Source organism: Myodes glareolus, chromosome 19, assembly GCF_982192425.1.
Source record: "Myodes glareolus chromosome 19, mMyoGla1.1, whole genome shotgun sequence".
NCBI lineage: Eukaryota > Metazoa > Chordata > Mammalia > Rodentia > Cricetidae > Myodes > Myodes glareolus.
The window spans coordinates 64,987,827-64,994,184 of record NC_142044.1 but is presented as its reverse complement, the minus strand read 5'-3'; positions in this window follow the sequence as shown (position 1 = coordinate 64,994,184).

Below are 6,358 nucleotides of genomic sequence, written 5' to 3'. Positions count from 1 at the left end.
TAGTAGCCCTAGATCAGAATGTGGCTGGCTCCTAAGGGCTAGGGAGTACAGGTTCTAGGGCCCTGGGAACCCAGAGATTTGTGAATGGTAGGAGGACTCTTGAGTGCCCTTGAAAAGTACCTCATGGAGTTAGTGAAGGGCTGGCAGATGAGCTGTAGGTTCTGAGTGTGGAGAACTGTGTTTTTCTGCATCAGCTGGAGTGAGGGGAGACATGGAGATGTGGTCCTCTGCATCATCAGCTGGAGAGAGGGGACAGGTGGAGCTGTGGTCCTCTGCATAAGCTGGAGAGAGGGGACCGGTGGAGCTGTGGTCCTCTGCATCAGCTGGAGAGAGGGGACAGGTGGAGCTGTGGTCCTCTGCATCAGCTGGAGAGAGGGGACAGGTGGAGCTGTGGTCCTCTGCATCAGCTGAAGAGAGGGGACCGGAGGTCCTCGTCATCAGGCATCAGCAGGAGAGAGGGATAGGTGGAGGTGGACAGAAAAGGATTCCCATCTTCTCTGTGATCAGCACTGCCCCAGGACTAGCAGAACATGGTGTCTGGTGTGGCAAATTCCCAGGAGTTGATTTTAGCCACCCTTCCCTAATGTCAGAAGGCCATGAGGTTTAGACAGGGAGAGAACAGAGCAATAAAATTATTGTCACTTGTGGTCATTACCAGACAACCCTCTATCTACACAAGCAGGACGTAGTTCTCTGAAGGGAACCAACTCTGATGGCAACAGTGTGGGATATCAGTGTACACTTGCTGAAGTCAGGCGTTGAACCATTGGGGGACACTTTCCCCCTGAAACCAGCTTAGGCAAGATGTTGTCACCCAACCTCTGCATACTCAGCCATGTCACTGGCTGTATTAGTTATGCTTCTCCAGAGGAACAGAACAATAGCATGCCCCTACACACACACACACACACACACACACACAAGCATACAGATCCATGCACATACACATACGCAAAAGCATACACATGCATATACACACACATGCACAGTCAAGCAATACATGCACACACTCAGAGGCATACACATGCATGCACACACACATACAGAGGCATATGCACACATGCACGTTCACACACCTACAGGCATACATATGCATGCAGTTATGAAATGATTTAATTGACTAACGTGCATGAGCAGTGCCTGTCAGACCTACAATGGCCGTCTGCAAGTGGGACAGCCAGAGCAAGAAAAAGCTGCTCAGTCTAAGAAACTAGAAGCCTAAAAATAAAAATAAAGAGGGCAACGATACAGCCCCAGTTCTAGACTGAAAGCTCCAAGCCATTCTACACAGTCATGGTCTAAGTCTGTATCCAGAGGCCAAACAATCTGCAGTCTGGCATCCAAAACCAGCAGCAGCAAAGCAAAGAGCTGGGGTTGAGTTCCTCCGCTTCTGCCTTTCACTCTGCCCGGTCCCCAGGCTACTTTCAGGATGAGCCTTTCACGGTTATCTCACTGACCCGCATGCCACTCTTCTCTGGGAACACCCTTACAGGCACATCCAGCTGTGTTTTACTGGTTTTCTAGAAGTCTCTCATTAATGAAGATAACAGTAAAAATTAACTATCTCCCTGTACACATGCCCTGGGGTACCAGCCTGGGCTTGGAAAGAAGATCCAAGGTGGAGGCTCACCCCTGGGCTTACACAGCATCTGGGAGAAGCTGGGGGCTTCCAGAGACACACAATCAAGTCAAAGGGTCTAACAGTACCTGTTGCCTGGTACTCCACAGTGGCTCAAAATCACACACAGTGAAGGAGCCACCATTCAGGGGTTGCTGCCAGTCTTCCTGCCTCTCTTTTCTTGGGGTCTTTGTGTAAAACCTTACCTGTTTTGCTAACCCTTGGCAGTGACATTGACCCAGGCACCTGGGAAAGCAAGGTCAGAAGTGGAATGCGTGACAGGAACTGAGGGTGTGTGGAAGGTAGGACTGGGGGTGTGTGGAAGGTAGAACTGAGGGTGTGTGGAAGGTAGGACTGGGTACAGCAGAGGGCCAGTAAGCCTTGAAGATTGTCTGAACTCCAGTGTGAGGGCAATTGGGGAAAGGGATCATTTCTGGCTGTGGCCAGATTTTCTTTCTTGACCCTGGAAATATTCCTGTGTTGAATCAACCTCTGACTAGAGCTCATCCAAAGTCAAGGAAAGGTTGGGGACAAAGCCCTCTCTGCACCTTGCTTCTTGGGACATGTCGGGTGGAAGCCCCGAGAAGGCAGCACCCATACTCCACTCCCAAGTGTGGCTTCTGCAGAAGGAGTAGAAAGGGGCAGATGAAAAGGAATGTGTGCAGGTTAGGGGTGTGAAGGGGCTTCCCTCGATGGCTCTGACGGGGAGGGATGCAGGCTGGAACCCAGGCAGTACAATCCTGCCTCTTCACTGTAGAGGTGGCTTAACTCTGCCAGGAATGCTCCTGTCCACTGTGAGGACCAGAGAGAACGTGAAGAAATGGTTAAAGCAAAACAAGAACAAACAAACAGAAACATTATTTCTAGATGCACAAATGTGTGCAGGGCCCTTTCAGAACCTGGCGATTCCTCTCTGTTTGTCTATAAAGGAGAAACTTCCCATTGTGGGATGGCAAAGCCCAAAGGTTCTTGCTGGGCAGGCATATCCGTTTTTAACCTCCCTGATTAATTAAAGTATTTGTTGATTTTCAGCCTGCAGTTTCAATCAAGCAAGGGGGATTTTCAAAGACTTGGTATGCACGCCACTGGCAAAACACCCTTGAAGTGAAGGTAGAGCATCCCAAGGCTTGCAGGGGCCTGTTGGAGAGACTCTGGGAGCTCAGCTCTAGTCTGCGAGTGCCAATCGCCTGCTAAATCTGAGGGACAGGGCCAAGGCTGCTCCCCACAGCCCCCATGCATTACCCCACCCTTCCTGCTTGTCCCGGCCAGCTCAGCATTAAAATTTCAGTTCCAACAAACTCGTTTGTTTCCTCCGAGTCTGTGGAGGGAAAGGCTGGGCAGCATGTCCAGAGCTCCAGAAAATCTCAAGGGTTATTGTATTAGGGGCAAGATGTGGCCCAGAGTAAGGTCATGATTTGTGTAAAGACTTAGATAAGAGCATTCAACACTAAGGGTCAAGACTAACTTGTGACCCTGACTCTAGGCATGACATCTGGACTTCCAAGCTCAACCAAGCTTTATTTCTGGTCATTTGCATTTTCTACCTAGGCTTCTTCTCAGACTCAGGTCTGAGAGCCCTTGATAATCTGACGTGGTTCCTAGCTTCATCAGGCAACCATGGTTGTTTTGCTGGGGGTTTTGTCTCAAACTTCCCAACTTTACAGCCAGTAACACACACACACACACACACACACACACACACACACACACACACACACACACCAGTCATGCCCCTGCAGTCCAGCTGAGACCCACAGTGGTCACAGAGCTGTGGTGAGAGGACCCCAGAGCTTTGGGTGGAGGCAGGAAGATTCTTCCCTCAATTCCTCCCTGCGGCTAGGCTTTATGAAGAGTTGTCTCGGGCTGGCTCACTGCTCCATCTGCCCTTCCCTACCCTATGAATCTGGCTCCAGGCTCCTGGATGGGACTGCCAACCACAGCCCGATGACTGGGTGACTCATGCCTCAGCCATTCTCCCCACGTTTTTGTGCAGAACACTCAAGGCAAGAACGGCAAAGATGAAGGCATCGTTGCTTGCCTTCTTCCCTGGGGCTAGAGCAGGATGTGGGGCCTTCGAGGGCTGCAGCTTGTTGAGGATTGTATGGGAGAGGAAGAAGCAGAAGGAGGTCCATAGCATAAAGAGGCATCGTTCTGTCCCTAGAAGGTGTCCTGTCCGAAGAAGACAAAAAGACACAGTCCCAGAGATGGAACTAGATGGGCAGGTCTCTGGAACTCAGAATAGGCATGGAAAGGAGTCACACAGAGACCTGAGGAAGGATTTGATGGAGGGGACCCTGCATCTGTCAAATTAAGCCAGCAAATGGTTGCAGTGTTCAAAGGGAAGCTGATGAGATGCCTCTGGCTTTGGGGTCTGTACCCTTGATGTGCCCTGGCAGACAAGTGCAAAACCATTGTTTTAAACTTAATTATTTTTACTATTTTCTGTTAAGAGTGTTGACTCTGAGGAGAGGATTCTGGGAAAGTGTTGTGGATTTACCTCTTTCTCACCCATGAACCTGTGAGGTGGTCTCTGCCCACGTTCTATGTTCTCTAGGACAGGAGTGAGAGGAGCTGTCTGTGGCTCACCCCTCTGACAGGAAGGCCAGCTGCTGGGGACCCCTCAGCCCTGCATGGGGTTTGATAATGAAAGCAGAGGCTAAGTGACATGTCTGACCACGTTCTAGGAGTGCCCTGCGGGAGAGTCCAGGACTCAGTGTGATCCTGCTCTTCCTGCCCACAGGGATTCCAAGTTGGGGTGGGTTTCTCACTCAGCAGAGGAGCTGGTGCCTGCCTCTCCACAGGTTTCACTTATACCCGACGGGTCTGGTGAAGTGGGTAGGTCCACTCTCCCTACCACGGAGACTCCCACTTCTCTTGTGAGGCCCCTGACACACTCTGCTTAGTTACTTACCCCCCACCAGACTCTGGTCGCTGGCCCCTGGGCCTGAGTGTGACCTCTGTAGCAATTCTCGGAGCAGCCACAAGACACTCCTTTCCTGGAAAGCCCTCCTTCACAGATAGCCACTGAAGACTGAGTGGGGAAAGAGAATGCCCCCATGTTTCTAAAGGTGTGGCTCTTTATGCAGGCGGTGGGGACAGTAGCCAATGTTGTGTGTGTGGTGGGACTTTCCTTGGCGGTGGTTTTCCTGCTTGGGTACCCCAGACACCTGCCTCAAGCTTAGAACTGTTCTTCTCAGGGATGAAGGCCCCCGTGTTTCAGGACAATCACATCTGCTCTCTGAAACACTACAAAAGGTCACACTGGCGTAGTCTCTGAGGGTCTCAGAGACCCTCCAGGCAGAAAAACACCTAAGCCTGTTGCCCAGGGCCTGCCGAGCCAGTTTGGCCAGTGAGTGTGGCAGGATCATCTATTAGCAGGCTTCTCAGTCCAGCCCCTGGTGATCCATCACCATCTCAACAGACCCTTGGCTCTCAAGAATTATTGCCCACAGCCTTGGCTTCCTCGAGGCAGCGTTAGGCCTGGTGTAGAGATTCTTTTGTCTATTTCCTGATCTCTTGAGAACATGGCCCCACAGCACTTCTCACTACTCTCACTGCTTCAGACAAACAGGGGTCAAGAGCCCTGCTCTTCTGTGGGAGGGGTCAGAGAGGGGATCCATTCAAATCCTGAGCCAGAATGACAAGGGCATAGCTTGGGACCGGCATTTGCTAGAATCTGAATCCCCTTTCCTTCAAATGGAGCTACAGGTGATACCAGCATGCTTTGACAGGCTATTGTGCCAGCCGCCTGGTCCCCCCAACTTGCTCTGTCTAGTCTCTCTGGCAGTTAGTCTGCAGACTTAAAATTCCATTTTCCATTCCTTTGGCCGTGAAGGAGGCTTTGGGCTGGAGGGAGAGGAAACACAGCAGTTCCCTCTGCTTGGAACAGGGTGGTTCCCCGTTATAACAGGCCTGCCGATTCTCAACATGTTCCTGGAGAGATTAGAAACTCCTGCAGGTATGTGTTTGCGGCGGCCTTCAGCCTGTATCAACAGATACGATGACTCACTTCTTCCCTGGTGGAATAACTGAGAACTTGCTGGAACAGAGCTTGGGGGGTACCAGGGAAGCTAGCAGAGCAGCTCCCCACAAAGAGAGACATGGCTGCCAGTTCAGTATCAAGATTTTTTTTTTTTTGTAAAGGATTAAGTGGGGTTTTCTGGTTTATTAAGTTCCCACATGGGCCTGCCCAGGAGAAAGAACAGCAAGGGCGCACACAGAAAGCTGAATTAGGAGGAACTGTGGAGAGTGGGTCTGGCCTTAAAGAGAACTCAATGGTGAACAGCCCTGGTGAGAGGACCTAGGTGCTCTGGCTTTTAAGCTGAGGGCTTGAGGGACCTTTCTGGCCTGAATCTTGCAGGGGAATCTGCCCAGTGGTATCTGGGGTAAATGAACCTCTCTTAAAGAAAGCACAGTGCAGTGAAGGGCTGGACCCCACTTCTCTGGAACATTACCCAAAATGCGAAGCCATAGATTGCCTTGCAAAAGCTCAGGTTTCTGTAACCCCGCCTGCACAGCCAAGTGTAAGAAGAGCAGATAATTGGCAGATGGGAAACCCACTCTGCCCCACTGACGGCCCAGATCCCCTAAACTAGTAAGGCAGCAGGAACCAGGCTGGGGCAGTGGACAGTCACTGATTCTGTAAGGATCTCTAGGTCAGCAGCGATGGGCAAATGCCCCTTACTTCCCGGCATCCTTCTAGGCTATACACAGCACCCAGATCCTGTGGTGACAAGAGAC